Raw genomic sequence first — 20,000 nt, forward strand, 5'->3', positions numbered from 1 at the left:
AAACAAGCACACACACACGCATACACCAAGCACACAGCATACACACACAAACACACCAAGCATACAAACACAAACACATACTCAATACAACCACATACACACACACACACATGTGCAAAGCATACACACACACACACACAAAGAATACATACTCACATACACACACACACACACACACACACACACACACACACACACACACACACACACACACACACACACACACACACACACACACACACACCAAGCAAACAAACACAAACACACCAAGCAAACAAACGCAAACACACAAACAAACAAGCACACACACACGCACGCACGCACGCACGCACGCACGCACGCAACACACGCACGCACGCACGCATACTCACGCACGCACGCACGCACGCACGCACGCACGCACACACACACACACACACACACACACACACACACACACACACACACACACACACACACACACACACACACAACACAAACACAAACACACCAAGCAAACAAACACAAACACACCAAGCAAACAAACGCAAACACACAAAACAAACAAGCACACACACAAACACACCAAGCAAACAAACACAAACACACCAAGCAAACAAACGCAAACACACAAAGCACACACGCGCAAAGCATGCACACACACAAAAATAAAGCATACACACAAAGCATACACACACGCACACACACACAAGCATACACACACACACACAAGCACGCACACCCATACATACGCATACACGCACATACAAGCATGCACACAAGCATACACACACACAAAGCATGCACACACACACACACACACACCAAGCATACACACACCAAGCACACATGCACACACACACACACAGCATACACACACAAACACACCAAGCATACATACACAGCATACACACACACACACACAAAGCACACGCAAAGCATGCACACACACAAATAAAGCATACACACACACACACAAGCATGCACACACACACACACACAAAAGCATGCACACCCACACACACGCATACACAAGCATACATACGCATATACACACAAGCATACAGAAGCATACATACGCATACACACACATACAAGCATGCACACAAGCATACACACACATACACAAAGCATACACACACACGTACACACACAAAGCATGCGCGCGCTCACACAATGCATACACACACACCCACACACACACACAAGCATACACACACACGCATGCACACACACAAAAGCATGCACAGCCATACACACGCATACACAAGCATACATACGCATACACACACAAGCATACACACGCATACACACACATGCATACACGCACGCATACATGCACACACACAAAGCATGCGCGCGCGCTCACACAATGCATACACACACACCCGCACGCATACACTCATGCGCACGCACACACAAAGCACACACACACAAAGTATACACACAGTCACGCACACACAAAGCATACACACACACACACACACACACACACACACACACAAGCATACACACACACACACAAGCACGCACACCCATACACACGCATACATGCACATACAAGCATGCACACAAGCATACACACACACAAAGCATGCACACACACACACACACCAAGCATACACACACCAAGCACACATGCACACACACACACACAGCATACACACACAAACACACCAAGCATACATACACAGCATACACACACACACACACAAAGCACACGCAAAGCATGCACACACACAAATAAAGCATACACACACACACACAAGCATGCACACACACACACACACACACACACACAAAAGCATGCACACCCACACACACGCATACACAAGCATACATACGCATATACACACAAGCATACAGAAGCATACATACGCATACACACACATACAAGCATGCACACAAGCATACACACACATACACAAAGCATACACACACACAAAGCATACACACACGTACACACACAAAGCATGCGCGCGCGCTCACACAATGCATACACACACACCCGCACACACACACAAGCATACACACACACGCATGCACACACACAAAAGCATGCACAGCCATACACACGCATACACAAGCATACATACGCATACACACACAAGCATACACACGCATACACACACATGCATACACGCACGCATACATGCACACACACAAAGCATGCGCGCGCGCTCGCTCACACAATGCATACACACACACCCGCACGCATACACTCATGCGCACGCACACACAAAGCACACACACACAAAGTATACACACAGTCACGCACACACAAAGCATACACACACACACACACACACACACACACACACACACACACACACACACACACACACACACACACACACACACACACACACACACACACACACACACACACACACACACACACACACACACACACGCATGCACAAAGCACATGCATAAACACAAAACATGCGCGCACACAAATTATACATGCACACACGCACGAACACACACAAAGCATACATGCACACACGCACGAACACACACAAAGCATACATGCACACACGCACGAACACACACAAAGCATACATGCACACACGCACGAACACACACAAAGCATACATTCAAAGCACACAAATCAGCAAGTGCACGCACACACAGAGCATACACGCACAAAGCATACACACAAACCACACAAATCAGCAAGTGCACGCACACACAGAGCATACACGCACAAAGCATACACACACACACACACACACACACACACACACACACACACACACACACACTCCACTCTCTGGTCAAGGCATTACGAGGACATCACCACAGCAGCTTCTCCACGCCAGGCAGTTCTGGGTACTGTTTGTTGTTGTGGCATTTCCATGCCTTAATTTAGCCTAAAACTTGTGATTAGTCACTGGAGCGTGGATTATCCAGCTCAGTTGGGGGGACAAGGGATGCCCTGGAACATGATGTTGATGAGGTTGGAAAGGAGGTATTTGGGGTATAGATGATGGAGAGATGATTCTGCTCTGTTTCTATCCTTGTTTTCAGTGGCATAATGACTGTAGTGCTGGTATATAATGGAAGTCAGTGTTCAGGTATATTATTGCTATAACGTAAGAGCATTTGTCAGTCGGTGGTTATATTAACCTTGGTTCCTTCCTGGTTGACGTCTTTACTCCATCTAGTAATGGGGTTAAATACACTAAAAGGGTGTCTAAGGATGGGTCATTTTTGTTTGGTAATTTACTTTGTGTCTATGACGACCTATACTGAAACAATGACTGATTCACACACTTTTCTGGTGGTGAATTCTGAGCCTCTGCTGATGCAGTGTTATCCACCAGAACATGCATGTACTGTAAAACATGCTATGGGTCATCTTTCTACCTAGCTGTATTCAAGCTTAATGGCGTATCATTTTACACTGTAATTGAGGAAATGGAGCACTCGGGGTGTACTGGTATTTGACTTTCAACCCTAATTGGCTTTTTGTGTTTTTTTTTTTTTAAAGGTATTTGGCTTCGTTTAGACGTGAACCTCCTAGTCTTTGATCCTCTCATCTTTTGTGTTGTGAAGCCATTACCAATTACTGCATAGTGTTCATTAGTGCCTAATTGTTCCCAATGCCGGGACTTCTCAGTCTAATGAAATGGCATTTCTCCTTCTCTGCCATGACCTTTTGGAGTTTGATGTCCAATTAAAGATTACGGTGGAGTTAATTACCTGTCTGATTGGGTGGACCTGGGAGATGGCACGGACACTAATCACTGTGGGGTCTGGAGCCTTCGATTCCTGTGTGTGTGAATTCACTGTGGGGTCTGGAGACCTCGACTCCAACAGTATGCATGTGAATTCACTGTGGGGTCTGGAGCCTTCGATTCCTATGTGTGTGAATTCACTGTGGGGTCTGGAGCCTTCGATTCCTATGCGTGTGAATTCACTGTGGGGTCTGGAGCCCACGACTCCGACAGTATGCGTGTGAATTCACTGTGGGGTCTGGAGCCCTCGAATCCAACAGTATGCGTGTGAATTCACTGTGGGGTCTGGAGCCTTCGATTCCAATGCGTGTGAATTCACTGTGGGGTCTGGAGCCCTCGAATCCAACAGTATGCGTGTGAATTCACTGTGGGGTCTGGAGACCTCGACTCCGACAGTATGCGTGTGAATTCACTGTGGGGTCTGGAGACCTCGAATCCCACAGTATGCGTGTGAATTCACTGTGGGGTCTGGAGACCTCGACTCCGACAGTATGCGTGTGAATTCACTGTGGGGTCTGGAGCCCTCGACTCCGACAGTATGCGTGTGAATTCACTGTGGGGTCTGGAGACCTCGAATCCCACAGTATGCGTGTGAATTCACTGTGGGGTCTGGAGCCTTCGATTCCAATGCGTGTGAATTCACTGTGGGGTCTGGAGCCCTCGACTCCGACAGTATGCGTGTGAATTCACTGTGGGGTCTGGAGACCTCGACTCCGACAGTATGCGTGTGAATTCACTGTGGGGTCTGGAGCCCTCGACTCCAACAGTATGCGTGTGAATTCACTGTGGGGTCTGGAGCCCTCGAATCCAACAGTATGTGTGTGAATTCTGTAAGAAGTTGGCAACACTTCTTACAACACATATTCAATAATGCCTGAATCCTAATTTGAGATTCTCATGCTTTCGTGTAATTTGATGTCAATGGAACTTCAATTACGCACAATAAATATAGATATATTATTTGCAGGTGCTGGAGTTGTAGGTCAATTTGTGAAAAATGTCAAGGAAAACACCCCATAGGCCATGCTGTACGTGGAGGTCGTTAATGCCACCAGTTCCTGTGACTTTCAAGCTCTGAATCCAGACAGACTAAAACAGGGGTGTCAAAGTCAAATGGACGGAGGGCCAAATAAAAAATTTAGCTACAAGCCGAGGGCCGGACTGTTCGAATGTTCATTGAAATTTTTTAAATGACGCATATAGTCTAGTGAACCTAATTGAACCTACTGAAAACCTAACAAATATATTCCAATATGATCAGATAAATAAAGCAATATTTTCTTATGGCTCTGTCAGTAATCTTTAATTTTCAACAGACACAAAAGACAAATTTCCTTTATATAAAAATCCCCATAACATGAACATTAAATGAAAGAAACCGGTATTCAAGGCACCATCAGTAGCCTATATTTTCTATTTTAGCAAAAGTGGGCTAAATTTACTTCAAAGAAAAAAACAATAATAGCAATTTTCTATCATCCACTCAACTGAAATATTTTAAAAATATAATTGGATTGAAATACAATAAAATAAAGTGCAAAAATCTATTAATCAAAAACAACACTTTGTTTAAGGAGAAGTAACATGCAGTGAAAACAAATATTAAACTTTAACTTTTAAACTTGAACTGAGTAAAAACTCTAAATATGTGATTGCACAGTAATGTTCACTTGTTTGAGGTTGAGGGTGATACTTGGTGGTGTCCCATCTTTTCCACAAGTTCATCAATGTTCGGGGTAAGGCTCTGAGCTGAGGAAATCCTCAGAATTGAGTGGAGGTGTTCAGCAGTAAGTCGACTTCTGTGTGATGTTTTGTTCAAGTTCATCAAAGAAAACAGTTGTTCACACAGGTATGTGCTGCCAAACATAGACAACGTTTGAGCAGCCTGGATGCGCAGCTGGGGCATTGTGTCGGGAGGAAACGGGCGAACTCCGCAGCACCCACTGCCGCATATTTTGCCCTCAGTGCATCATTGCATTGGAGGTCAATCAACTCCATTTGGAGGTTTGGTGGTGAGCTTTCCACGTCAACAGCAAATGGGTTACCGAGCAGTTCCAACCTGCTTTTTTGTGCTTCAAAGTCAGCAAATCGGCGTCGAAAGTCAGCGGCAAGCATACCTATTTTATCAGCCAACTGTGCGATCGGGAACGCACTGGTAGAGAGCTTCTCTTTCATGGTCTGGCAGCTGGGAAAGTGGCTCAAATTTTCTTTCCGCATCTGCGTCTCCCACAGAGTCAGTTTGGTTTTAAATGCCTTCACTGTACTGTACATATCAGAGATGACACGATCCCGACCCTGCAGCTGCAAGTTCATTGCATTCAGATGACTCGTAATGTCACACAGAAAAGCCATTTCACACAGAAACATTTCGTCTCGGAGTTGTGTTGTGTCTTTCCCTTTGCTGTCCAAGAACAGACAAATCTCCTCACGAAGCTCGAAACATCTTTGAAGCACCTTTCCCTGGATTAGCCATCACACCTCTGTGTGATAAGGCAAATCACCATGCTCCGTTTCTAACTCCGTCAGAAATGCCTTGAACTGGCGGTGATTCAAACCTTTGGCTCTGATAAAGTTAACTGTGCGCGTGATGATGCTCATTGCATGCTCCATTTTCAAGGCTTTACCGCACAACGCTTCCTGGTGTATGATACAATGATAAGCTGTCAGCTCACCTGTCGCGTTTTCCTCTTGCATCTTTTCCCGTATCTTCGCCACCAGTCCGCTCCTGTGTCCACACATCGCAGGTGCTCCGTCGGTTGTCAAACCCACGAGTTTTTCCCAAGGCAGCTCCATCTCATTTACACATCTTGACACCTCTTCATACAAATCATGCCCCGTAGTTGTGCCATGCATAGGACGTAAAGCCAAAAACTCCTCTGTCACGCTTAGGCTGGAGTCCACTCCGCGGATGAAAATTGACAACTGGGCAATGTCAGAAATGTCGGTGCTCTCATCCACAGCCAAGGAATATGCAATGAAATCTTTTCCCTTTTTCACAAGCTGCTCTTTTAGATTGATGGACAACTGGTCTACTCTCTCGGCAATGGTGTTTCTGCTCAGACTCACATTTAAAAAGAGTTGCCTTTTTTCTGGGCAAACTTCGTCACAAACTTTAATCATGCAGTTTTTGATGAAATCCCCCTCCGTAAATGGCCGGGCTGATTTAGCGATCTCTTCTGCCAAAATAAAACTGGCCTTGACAGCAGCCTGGCCTTGTGATTTGGCTTTTTTGAACAGAGCCTGTCGAGATTTGAGGCCTCGTTTTAATTCCTCTGCCTTTTGTAGCCTTTGTTCCATGTCCATATTCTTGTTTTTGTCCGCGTGTTTCGTTTCATAATGTCGTCTCAGATTATACTCTTTCAGTACCGCCACACTTTCTCCACACAGAAGACACACAGGTTTTCCAGCTACCTCCGTGAACAAATACTCCGACTCCCACCTTGTTTGAAACCCCGGTTCTCAGTGTCCACCTTCCGTTTTGCCATTTTTGATGGGTATCTGAAAGTTAATTTTACTGTGATGCTGACAACTGCTGTGCCAATAAATATTGAAATGAAGCAGCCTACTGCTCGGTGCGTCACCGTTGCATTGTGGGAAATGTAGTATTGGTGCGTGTAAAAGATCTGCGGGCTGCCGGCTTGCTGCGGTCTGCGGGCCGGTTCTAATAATAAATCAAGATCATCCCAGGGGCCATAAAAAACCTTCTCGCGGGCCGGATGTGGCCCGCGGGCCTTGACTCTGACATATGTGGACTAAAAGAAGGTAGCGATAAGGTCAACTTCTGGGCAAATTTTTTTTTTTCTTTTTTTTTTTTCTGTAATGCGAAACAGGATTACAGAAATATGTTGAGTTCGTAAACACAGGTAACTGCCAAAATAAAGGAAACACTTGAGTAAGTGAGGGGTACAAAGTATATTGAAAGCGGGTGCTTCCACACAGGTGTGGTTCCTGAAGGAAATGAGCAATTAAAAAATCCTATCATGCTTAGGGTCATGTATAAAATGCCCAGTTGCCCATTATTTTAGCTACCATGGCTAGACGAGACCTGTGACTTTGAAAGAGGTATCTCAAAGGAGCACAGTGGGTTTCATTTTTTTGTTTATTTTATTTAACCTTTATTTAAAGTGTGTGTGTGAACACTTATGGGAGATCCTGGAATGGTGCATGAGACAGCGTTTTCCACCACCATCAACAAAACACAAAATTAGGAATTTTCTTGTGGAAGAATGATGTTGCATCCGTCCAATAGTTCCAGACACATGTAGAATCTATGCCAAGGCACATTGAAGCTGTTCTGGGGCCTCCTGGTGGCCCAATGCCCTATAAGACACTTTATGTTGGTGTTTCCTTTATTTTGGCAGTTACCTGTCGTTCACTACTTTGCTGAATTTTTTTATTTGAAATGATGTTCCAAGTGCAGAGAATTATTTATCAATGTATACATAAAAAAAAGCTAATGACGTAGTGAAGATGACTAAGGTTGATAAATAACCTGTAGTGCTTCTTTTTTAAAATCTGTTTGTCCTGTGCATTATCCATTCATGTGGAATGTGAGTGGCGTTAAGAAAGCCATGGGCTGAAGTGAAGTAACGCTGTACTGTAGCATGGAATCCTGGCAGGGGTCATGGCCCAGGGTCGGGAGTGAGCAGTTGAGATCGGGAGGAGTTGTGTGGAGTTCACTCTCTGGCTGAGAGCTGTTACTTAATAAGAAGGGAAGTGCATGTGGAGGTCATCAGGAAATAGTTGATTCAGACCAGGCTGAAATATTGGTCCTTCACCTTTTGTGAGTTTTTGGGTGTGTGTGTAATATAATACACCAGGACTGGGACTACAGTGCTCAGACTACCAAAGACAGATGGTGTTTGGCAATGTGTGTGTGGTGCTGTGAGTCTAAAGTCTACCGAAACCTCTGGTTGTGAACAGTCTTTCTCTTCCACCCCTGCCCTGCAGCTGGACCCCTTTACCCCGCTCTTCCCCCCACATCCCAGCCCTGTATGTGCTGAAGATGGACGAGGAGCGGGGGAGCGACGACGATCACTGCTGGGCCTCCTGCAACAGCTGGCCAGGTACTGGATGTTCTTTGTCTTCACAATCAGAAAGCCAGAAATCTTGTTTAATTGCATCAGATGTTCGATTAGGTTCTGGGTGGAGATGTAAACTCAGCAAAAAAAGGAACGTCCCTTTTTCAGGATCCAGAGATAATTCGTAAAAATCCAAATAACTTCACAGATCTTCATTGTAAAGATCTTCATTTAAACACTTTCCCCATGCTTGTTCAATGAACCATAAACAATTAATGAACATGCACCTGTGGAACGGTCGTTAAGACACTAACAGATTACAGACGGTAGGCAATTAAGGTCCCAGTTATGAAAATGTAGGACACTAAAGAGGCCTTTCTACTGACTCTGAAAAACACCAAATGAATGATGCCCAGGGTCCCTGCTGCAAGGAGGCATGAGGACTGCAGATGTGGCCAGGGCAATAAATTGCAATGTCCGTACTGTGAGACATCTAAGACAGAGCTACAGGGAGACAGGACAGACACCCGATTGTCCTTGCAGTGGCAGACCACGTGTAATAACACCTGCACAGGATTGGTGCATCCGAACATCGCACTTGCTGGACTTGTACAGGATGGCAACAAACACTGCCCGAGTTACACCAGGAACGTACAATCCCCCCCATCAATGCTCAGACTGTCCGCAATTGGCTGAGAGAGGCTGGACTGAGGGCTTGTAAGCCTGATGTAAGGCAGGTCCTCGCCAGACATCACTGGCAACAACGTCTCCTATGGGCACAAACCCACTGTCGCTGGACCAGACAGGACTGGCAAAGTGCTTTTCACTGACGAGTCGCGATTTTGTCTCGCCAGGGGTGATAGTCGGATTCGCGTTTATCGTTGAAGGAATGAGCGTTACCCCAAGGCCTGTACTCTGGAGCGGGATCGATTTGGAGGTGGAGGGTCTGTCAATGTCTGGGGCGGTGTCATAGCATCATCAGACTGAGTTTGTTGTCATTGCAGGCAATCTCAACTCTGTGCATTACAGGGAAGACATCCTCCTCCATCATGTGGTAACTTTCCTGCAGGGTCATCCTGACATGACCCTCCAGAATGCCACCAGCCATACTGCTCAATCTGTGTGTGATTTCATGCAAGACAGGAATGTCAGTGTTCTGCCATGGCCAGCGAAGAGCTCGGATCTCAATCCCATTGAGCACGTCTGGGACCTGTTGGATCGGAGGGTGTGGGGCTAGGGCCATTCCCCCCAGAAATGTCAGGGAACTTGCAGGTGCCTTGGTGGAAGAGTGGGGTAACATCTCACAGCAAGAACTGGCAAATCTTGTGCAGTCCATGAGGAGGAGATGTACTGCAGTACTTAATACAGCTGGTGGCCACACCAGATTCTAACTGGTAACATTGATTTTGGCCCCCCCTTTGTTCCGGGACACATTATTCAATTTCTGTTAGTCACATGTCTGTGGAACTTGTTCAGTTTATGTCTCAGTTGTTGAATCTTGTTATGTTCATACAAATATTTACACACCATACTACCATCCCATTGTTACGTGTGTCTGTCCACGAGTGATAAACTCTCAAATGACCTTTTGAATGGCTGATGCAAACTAAAGCAGGTCACAGGTACATCTGTTTTAATAAAGCTTTTAAATTCAGAACAAGCACAACAATTTCATAAAGGTGTTAAACATTTAAATGAAAAAAGTATGCCTGATGAATCACTGCTCAATGAAACCAAATGAATATGGTCTCGTAAAACGTTTATATTAACAGGATTAGAAAATGGCATTAAAAGGTTTCAAGTATGTCAAGTGGCCTCGTCAGCAGTCCCACTGACATTAAAAGAAGGGCTGAAGTGGTAGAATCAACTGGCACTTGAATTGCTTAGCCGTTATTTGGGCCTTGTTTAGTGTCCTGGTCATCTAGTGTTACCAGGCTGGTCGACACAACAGTTAGTGCTTCAGCCGATATAGTACCACAGTATGAGTCATTATACCCATAACAGGGAAATGGTTCCAATCCTTTTTCCACCATTCATTTTTCCCATAGGGGAATCTCTGGATTTTTCCCATAGGGGAATCTCTGGATTTTTCCCATAGGGGAATCTCTGGATTTTTCCCATAGGGGAAAAATAAGGTCTGTGTTTCATGTAGGCTTACTCTGGCGTGACGTTTTGATAACCATGTAAATCCCTCTAGGACAAGGTGACTTTTATCGATATATTCACCTGCATTTACCCCCCCCCCCCTAAACGGAATTGCTAATTAGCTGCTAATGTGGCTATCATAAAGAACTACAAATGCCACGATGATTATGGACGAGACTGCGTAATTTATGCAAAGGTTGGAATCTCAGGGATTAACTCATGTTAGCAAAATGTAGTAATCGATACATTTGCTAAATTTATTTTAAATGGACAGTTCTGTGAACTGTCTTGTGTAAGTTTTTTAAATTGACACAACCTGTTGGTAAAGGTGTCAGCTAGAGATGACCTTCAGGGATTTGTAGAGAGATTTGCATGGTTATCAAAACGTCACGCCAGGGTAAGCCTACACAAAACACAGCCCTTATTTGAAGTGTTTCTTAAATCCCCTATAGGAAAAAGAATGGTGGAAAAAAGATTGGAACCATTTCCCTGTTTGACCTCTAGGTTTTATGGCTATTATGACACCTCCACTGTGGGGCTCTATTCCTTTTTTTCATTGTCATTGCTATACATACTGTATAAAGAGTTACAGTAGATAAACTAAAGCACAAACCGATCTGGAAACCTGGCTAGGCCTGTATGGCAATGACGTCACAACAGCTAACCCAGCTTTCCAAACTTGATAACTGCCTGGTACTCAGCACTCTATTGTCCCTCTAATCACTCTGACATCAATGCAGATGTTTTAGAAAAATCAAATCAAACACTTCATGAGAGTCCATGAACTCATGTTTATCGAGATTTCTATAGGCTATGCAATTGCATGAGAAAGAGATTTAATGGCTTCTCTAAAAAAGAGGATCCCATCAGCTTTCTATAGGCTAGGCCTACTATGTTTATTTCTCAACTTTTCCTCATTTTAAGCACATTGCTTCTCTTTACAACAGGAGTATAGCCTACCTGGCTGGCATGAAAATGAACCACCGGAGTAGCTTCTCCATTCGCTATTTAAGTGAGTAGATGACGTTTCTTCCCCATGTCCCTGTTCCCGAGACAGGTGCATGATAAATGTTCATTCTTAATCAAAACTAATTGATTTAGTATATGTAAAGACAACATTAAATTAAGAATAGTCTGATGGGTGACAATACTATCACTTGTAAATGATGCCCAACGTGTGCAGTAAGGCAAGAAACAACTTTTTTCAAATCCTGATTAGAGTTGCATCATGCAGCCTTAGAATGTATTAAAAATCAAAACATAGAACAACTAAAGTTGCATTAATAACTCTAAATGAAGCATATAGGAGGACCTGTTTCTCTATTATACCACTTCACACAGAATAGGCGCTTGTGCGTGCGAACTTGGAAATCCTTTGGAGCAAATATCCTTTCTATTTTATTCAGCTATGTTCAATTGTATTCTTCATACTATAAAATAATTTTTAAAAGCCATGGAATACTAAGCAAATCTTGTCTGCTAAATGAACTAGTGTAGCCCACAGCCATTTGGCATAGCCAGATCAGGGCCTAACATAAGGACAATTCAGAGATTGCTATTCTGTTCTTCTGAAATAGACTACATTTTCTTTATCATGTTTCTTTAGACCCGTCTAAAATAATGGATTTATTGTGATTGTGTATGCTACATTAAATAGATATATTGAGCTGCTTGGGTATAAAAAGTGTTGCTAATTATTGTTTATTAATGGGGATCTGCAGCTGAAGAAGTATCAATCTGTACTTTTGCTCTCCCTGATGGACACTGAAAAAAAAACGTTTTGAAAGGATGGTCTGACTCCGAGTGATAAGGACAAATGTCTGTTGTCATGGTCACAGTCTGTAGTCACAGAGCCTGTTGTGACCATTTGAATGACTGTCTCTGTGGTCCCTCCCTCTACTGCAGCCCAGATGCTGCGCCCGTGCTTCGTGAGGGCGGCACCTCCGTGTGTTCAGCTGGCTCAGCAGCTGTCTGGATGGTGAGGAGGTAGCACCTACCTGCCCGGCATCTGTGAGAGAGCCAAACTACTGGTGCTGGTATGCTTTCATCATCATCATTGTTTATTCTCATACACTGTGTCCATCTTTGCCTCATGATGACAAGGGAAGGAAATATACGGAGCCATATATATCGATCTGGAAATGTGTAGAACACACTTTTTTCCCCCCAAGACATTATGTATGTGTGAGTTCAGAGTTGGCTTGCAATATCAACATCTCCAGTAGGGGGTGCCACTGACAACTGAAAACCCTGCAACGAAATAAACGTTTACATCAGGGATCTTCAACTATGTTCAGCCATGGGACAATTTATTTTATGTTTTTCTTGAGCGGATGGTCAGGGGGCCAAAACATAAATACTAATCATTTGTAGAATGCAAATTGACCTGGCTTATGTTTGTATACAATCACATATCTCTATTATGCGTGGAAAAACGTTTTAACAGATTTTCAAAATTAAAATCCCTTGGAGCTGATTTGCTGTTGTTAAAAAAAAATATATATATATACATTCGTATTGCTGCCAATTGGAGAATCCTGATTTCCTCCTTGGTGTGCGGAAAGTAGACATCACCTTTGGCTTGGTTAGCCACAGCACAGCTAGAGGACCTCACAATCTGACTGACATGGTACATAAATACTGTTTTGACAATAAGAAGTTTCTGGATATTTTGAGTGACCAACATCAAATCATCCTCCCTGACAGGGTTGGCAGTCCCTAGCCCCAGTGGAGCCAATGGTAGGTCAGGCTCTAATAGGATCTCCCTGTTAAAAGGGGTCATCAAGCAATGACACGCATGCTCTGTTTAAATGTCAAATGGCTATGATATAAGGCTTCATGCTAGGGAGAGAGGGAAACATTTGTCTTGTGTGTAAAGACAGAGGGATGTATGTGTGAGTAAGACTGTGTGCACGTGTGAAAGTGCACGCGTGTGTGTGTGTGCCTGTGTACTCCACTATAATTGAGCCCTGGTCGGCTGGAGGGCTGAATCAGGTGGGTGGGGTGGAGGAGACTGTGCTGATGACCAGTCCTTGTGTGTCTCCTCCCATCAGGCTAAGTGAGGTGACTCATGTCACTGCTGAGAGACTGACAGCCTGTCATGCAATTACAGAATCTATTTACCCCATCACTGTCTCTCACTTTCTCTCCCTCTCACTCCCCATCTCTCGGACTGTGTCTCTCACTTTCTCTCCCTCTCACTCCCCATCTCCCGGACTGTGTCTCTCACTTTCTCTCCCTCTCACTCCCCATCTCTCGGACTGTGTCTCTCACTTTCTCTCCCTCTCACTCCCCATCTCTCGGACCGTGTCTCTCACTTTCTCTCCCTCTCACTCCCCATCTCTCGGACCGTGTCTCTCACTTTCTCTCCCTCTCACTCCCCATCTCTCGGACCGTGTCTCTCACTTTCTCTCCCTCTCACTCCCCATCTCTCGGACCGTGTCTCTCACTTTCTCTCCCTCTCACTCCCCATCTCCCGGACTGTGTCTCTCACTTTCTCTCCCTCTCACTCCCCATCTCTCGGACCGTGTCTCTCACTTTCTCTCCCTCTCACTCCCCATCTCTCGGACCGTGTCTCTCACTTTCTCTCCCTCTCACTCCCCATCTCTCGGACCGTGTCTCTCACTTTCTCTCCCTCTCACTCCCCATCTCTCGGACCGTGTCTCTCACTTTCTCTCCCTCTCACTCCCCATCTCTCGGACCGTGTCTCTCACTTTCTCTCCCTCTCACTCCCCATCTCTCGGACTGTGTCTCTCACTTTCTCTCCTTCTCACTCCCCATCTCTCGGACTGTGTCTCTCACTTTCTCTCCCTCTCACTCCCCATCTCTCGGACTGTGTCTCTCACTTTCTCTCCCTCTCACTCCCCATCTCTCGGACCGTGTCTCTCACTTTCTCTCCCTCTCACTCCCCATCTCTCGGACCGTGTCTCTCACTTTCTCTCCCTCTCACTCCCCATCTCCCGGACTGTGTCTCTCACTTTCTCTCCCTCTCACTCCCCATCTCTCGGACCGTGTCTCTCACTTTCTCTCCCTCTCACTCCCCATCTCTCGGACCGTGTCTCTCACTTTCTCTCCCTCTCACTCCCCATCTCTCGGACCGTGTCTCTCACTTTCTCTCCCTCTCACTCCCCATCTCTCGGACCGTGTCTCTCACTTTCTCTCCCTCTCACTCCCCATCTCTCGGACCGTGTCTCTCACTTTCTCTCCCTCTCACTCCCCATCTCTCGGACCGTGTCTCTCACTTTCTCTCCCTCTCACTCCCCATCTCTCGGACCGTGTCTCTCACTTTCTCTCCCTCTCACTCCCCATCTCTCGGACCGTGTCTCTCACTTTCTCTCCCTCTCACTCCCCATCTCTCGGACTGTGTCTCTCACTTTCTCTCCCTCTCACTCCCCATCTCTCGGACTGTGTCTCTCACTTTCTCTCCCTCTCACTCCCCATCTCTCGGACTGTGTCTCTCACTTTCTCTCCCTCTCACTCCCCATCTCTCGGACTGTGTCTCTCACTTTCTCTCCCTCTCACTCCCCATCTCTCGGACTGTGTCTCTCACTTTCTCTCCCTCTCACTCCCCATCTCTCGGACCGTGTCTCTCACTTTCTCTCCCTCTCACTCCCCATCTCTCGGACCGTGTCTCTCAACAGACCAGACGCTGACGTTTGTTCCTCTGTCGTCCTCTGCCTCTTTCTCTCCCTCCCTCTCAGAGCTACGCCCTGTACATGATTGGAAATGGCAATGCCACTTCAGTTGATGTTTTGAAGTATCTAGCCACGGTCTCCAGGTGGGTTTCTCTGTGTGTCTGATTAATGAACAGTGTGCCCCCAAGATGGCGAACAACCATCCCTGTGACATGCCTTACACATTGCCCACATGCCTCCAACATGCATGTCACTGAAGAGGTTGAAAGGCGTTTGTACCATGTTGTCTCCATCCTCGAGTTCATTTGGCCGTTGTTATGATGTATTTAGCGCCATGTGACACAAAATGCATCATACGATGATGATTTCTGTATTTTGAAAGTTATGTATCTTAAAATTGATTGCTGACATGCAAAACATTATTGGACAATATCAATAATGGACGAATAAAACAAATACCAAAAGATAACTTTTGGGTGGAACTTTCCTTTAAGTCTCCAAATAAATATTATTTGGCATTTTGGAAAGAAGTAGGCATTCTGGTGATGATTGTGAGGCTGAAAGGCCTCTTGGCTTCTTTTGACTTTCCCCTGTTTTCTCTGATGACCCATTTCACACTTCCTGTTCTGTGACAACTGACCTACAGCCCTCACGTGGCATCTCTCATCTCGCTCTCACAGGCCAAAAGAAAACTAATTGCAGCAGCTTTGAGGTAAAAACTTACCTGCAACACATTTAGCCTGAATCAGTTCCTTCTTAGACTCTTGATTCCCCATAAATGCACAAGAAGGGTTCACTCGCTTTATGTCCCACTAGTAATAGTAACAACTACGAAATACACTCTTGTCCCAAGGTTTTAACCATGCTTTTCCAAATTAAGACTTCATTTTCACTGTCAACTATACACATTTGCAATCCCTGTTTCTTTTCCAGACATAGCAGTATCAGCCTGATGCTCCAAATGAAAGTTTGGCTGAAAAGATTGTTGTTTGGCTAACATCAGCAGGTAAGACTCTACATTAGGCCTAGAAACATCTCCCACAGCCTGTCTAATGTTGCTATGTTAAAGACACTTTGCTAGTGTGAGACATTTATGTTATGTGTTTAGGTTTCACATTGAAATATCTTGAATCCATGCTCTTTGGTGTGGCTCTGCCCATCTGCCTGTTGATTGGGTGAAAGGACCTCACCAAGAAAGCACTCAAAGTTACCGTGGCCAAAGGCAAAGCTGTACGTGTGAGTTTGGGGGGTTATTGGATAGTTTGGGCTTCATCTTTACAACCTTGTGGACTTGTAGTTAATGTTTGTCTGTTTTGTGTGTGTGCGGTCCGGGGCTGATGCTGGAGGCTCCAGCCACCACAGAGGCAGACGATAAGGAGGTTGGTATGAGTGATCTGAACCAGGATGTGATTGGTCTCATCTGGGGCCAGGAGGCCAGACGTCACCTCCAGAGCTCCCGAGTGGTCCACCTGGCCGAAAGTCAGCGACATAGAGGAGAAGGAGAACAAGTGGGTATTGTTCAAGTGATGGCAGCTATCCGAGATTATCCCATTCAGAAGCAGACTGGCCCAGGTTATAGACTATATCCATTAATAATCTGATTAGTTTCAAGCATGTACTGTAGGTTTGCTCTGTAGTTAGCATTTGGTCTGTAGTTGTGCTGACTTATTCTGATGCTCCTCCTTCCCTCTGCTTTATCTCTGGGCAGACTGCTGCAACTGTGCCAGCGTTCCATGGCTCTGCCAGTGGGCAGAGGCCTGTTCACTCTCTTCTCCAACCACCCTGTGTCAACAGAGCCTAAACTCAATCTTACTGGTTTCTGTCTGAGAGGAGGCGTCTATGTAGGGTGTCCAATGAAAAATGCATGTTTTGACCAATGGGTAAAACAATATGTTAATTGTGTAGATAATCCTCTATGACAACCAATGGTCCAAACCTCATGTCAGTATCATAATCCGTTCAAAAGCTATTGGAGTTTTTAACCTCTCTGGGATATGTGGGATGGTAAGCATCCCACTTGGCCAAAAGCCAGAGAAAATGCAGACATCATGTCAGATTTCAAAAAGGCTTTTTCGGCGAAAGCAAACGATGCTATTATCTTAGGATAGCACCTCCATAAACAAAACGGAGAAAACATATTTCAACCCTGCAGGTGCGACATAAAACGCAGAAATAAAAATATAAATCATGCCATACCTTTGACGAGCTCCTTCTGTTGGCACTCCAATATGTCCCATAAACATCACAAATGGTCCTTTTGTTCGATTAAATCCGTCCGTATATATCCAAAATGTCCATGTCCATTTATTGGGCGCGTTTGATCCAGAAAAACACTGGTTCCAACTTGCGCAACGTGACTACAAAATATCTCAAAAGTTACTTGTAAACTTTGCCAAAACATTTCAAACTACTTTTGTAATACAACTTTAGGTATTTTTTTAAAGTAAATAATCAATCAAATGTGTTCAATACAAGAAGAAAACAAACTGAAGCATGCTTTCTGGTCATGCGCCTCTATCAAACAGTACACATGTAGTGACCCTCGTTCAAGACGGCCGTACTTCTTCATTACACAAAGGAATAACCTCAACCAATTTCTAAAGACTGGTGACATCCAGTGGAAGCGGTAGGAACCGCAAGCAATTCCCTTAGAAATCTGGATTCCCAATTAAACCCATTTGAAAAGAGAGTGACCTCAAAAAAACAACAAATCTGAATGGTTTGTCCTCTGGGTTTTGCCTGCTACATAAGTTCTGTTATACTCACAGACATGATTCAAACCGTTTTAGTAACTTCAGAGTGTTTTCTATCCAAAGCTACTAATAATATGCATATCTTATCTTCTGGGGATGAGTAGCAGGCAGTTGAATTTGGGCATGCTTTTCATCCAAAATTCCAAATGCTGCCCCCTATCCTAGAGAAGTTAATCTTGTAGGATGGCCAGAATTAGGGTGACTAAATCAATTAATTCTTTTCATATTTTAGTATATGCTTTTCATAGGAATTCGAACTTTCTGTTCTTTTACATAGATTTCTCACAAAAATGAGCGCATCTCTGTGACATGTGAACGGAGCCCTGAGTGTATACCAATTTTTTGAAATTTAATTCAGCTCGTGTCATGCTAATTTAGCATTTTGTGACCCCTAGAAACAACTTTATAGAAGACCACCACTACATGTGAAATCCTCAAGTCACTGCAAGAAGGCAACACCGCTCTTAACTTTTTGGATATAATGTTAATTGGATATAATGTTAATTACAAGCCATTACAAGCCAGAGAAAGACCCCCCTGAACGATTAAAAACATGAATAAAATCATATTTGTCTTGGTAAAATGTATTTTATAACATAAGGAAGTGACATTTCATCACTAAAGCTTGTTTTCACCCCTCCGGGCCGAGTGGGTGGACGCCTATTCTGTGTCTTCAAACACATTAACAGAACTAGTTATGACAAAGCATCAAGTACAGGAGTATGTTATTTTCCTTTGAAGGTCTTTGAAGATCTGAGTAAAAAGGCTTTACTCCGTCTATATATGTTCTATGTCTGGGTGCGTTTTGAACAGCAGCCCACAAGAAAGCTCACACAAGGCTCACTTCAGTAAGTCTGGAGCTGTAATTATAGCTGTTTAAGTGTTTTAGGGCAAGGCAAACAATACAATGTGTGTGATCACTCTGCTGAGCAGAAATGTATTTAGAGCCCAGCAGGCTATGTTTACATTGGTCTTTGGTGCCAATGTGATTGTGGTCTGAATGTAAGTCGAGAATGCATGCGTGTAGGATTGATCACAATCTGATATGGAATGCTGTGTTTCTGAACAGCGGGAACATTGACCTTCCTCCCAACATGACGAGCTGGTCCAGCTTTCACAACTGGGTGTCTGCAGGCCTGAACATCGCCCCTGGCCTCCCAGGTGGACTCTGCCTGCATCGCCGACAACAAGCCCAAGAGCCCTGATCAGGCTCATGAGTACGCAGGCTTCTTCATGTCTCTGGGCCTCAACGGACACCTCAGCAAGCTGGTCACACTCAACGTACATGACGACATCACCGAGGTGAGTGTGCATGCAGACACGCACACACACGCACGCACGCACACACACACACACACACACACACACACACACACACACACACACACACACACACACACACACACACACACACACACACACACACACACACACACACACACACACACACACAGAGACACACACACAGAGAGACACACACAGAGAGACACACACACACACACAGAGAGACACACACACACACAGAGAGAGACACACACACACACACACACACAGAGAGACACACACACACACACACAGAGAGAGACACACACACACAGAGAGAGACACACACACACACACAGAGAGACACACACACACACAGAGAGAGACACACACACACACAGAGAGAGACACACAGAGAGAGACACACACACACACAGAGAGAGACACACACACACACACAGA

At 44.9% G+C, this 20,000-nt stretch overlaps 1 protein-coding gene across 31 annotated transcripts in view; it reads left to right on the top strand.

The window, feature by feature from the left end:
* The window catches only part of anapc1 (anaphase promoting complex subunit 1), a 74,705-nt gene that overhangs the window by 27,956 nt on the left and 26,749 nt on the right, over positions 1-20,000 (top strand). For 25 of the 31 annotated variants that reach the window (XR_006839868.1, XR_006839879.1, XR_006839884.1 and 22 more), the window contains 7 exons: positions 8,673-8,788; positions 12,794-12,924; positions 15,589-15,665; positions 16,203-16,234; positions 16,456-16,528; positions 16,631-17,030; positions 19,345-19,577. The gene's annotated coding sequence lies outside the window, so the exon portion shown is untranslated. Of the gene's footprint in view, positions 1-8,672; positions 8,789-11,835; positions 11,901-12,793; positions 12,925-15,588; positions 15,666-16,168; positions 16,235-16,455; positions 16,529-16,630; positions 17,031-17,230; positions 17,766-19,344; positions 19,578-20,000 lie in introns of those variants that run through there. The other 6 variants (XR_006839856.1, XR_006839863.1, XR_006839865.1 and 3 more) reach the window with 6 other exon arrangements.

The sequence above is a fragment of the Oncorhynchus gorbuscha genome, linkage group LG08 (assembly GCF_021184085.1).
Source record: "Oncorhynchus gorbuscha isolate QuinsamMale2020 ecotype Even-year linkage group LG08, OgorEven_v1.0, whole genome shotgun sequence".
In the NCBI taxonomy this organism is placed as follows: Eukaryota; Metazoa; Chordata; class Actinopteri; order Salmoniformes; family Salmonidae; genus Oncorhynchus; species Oncorhynchus gorbuscha.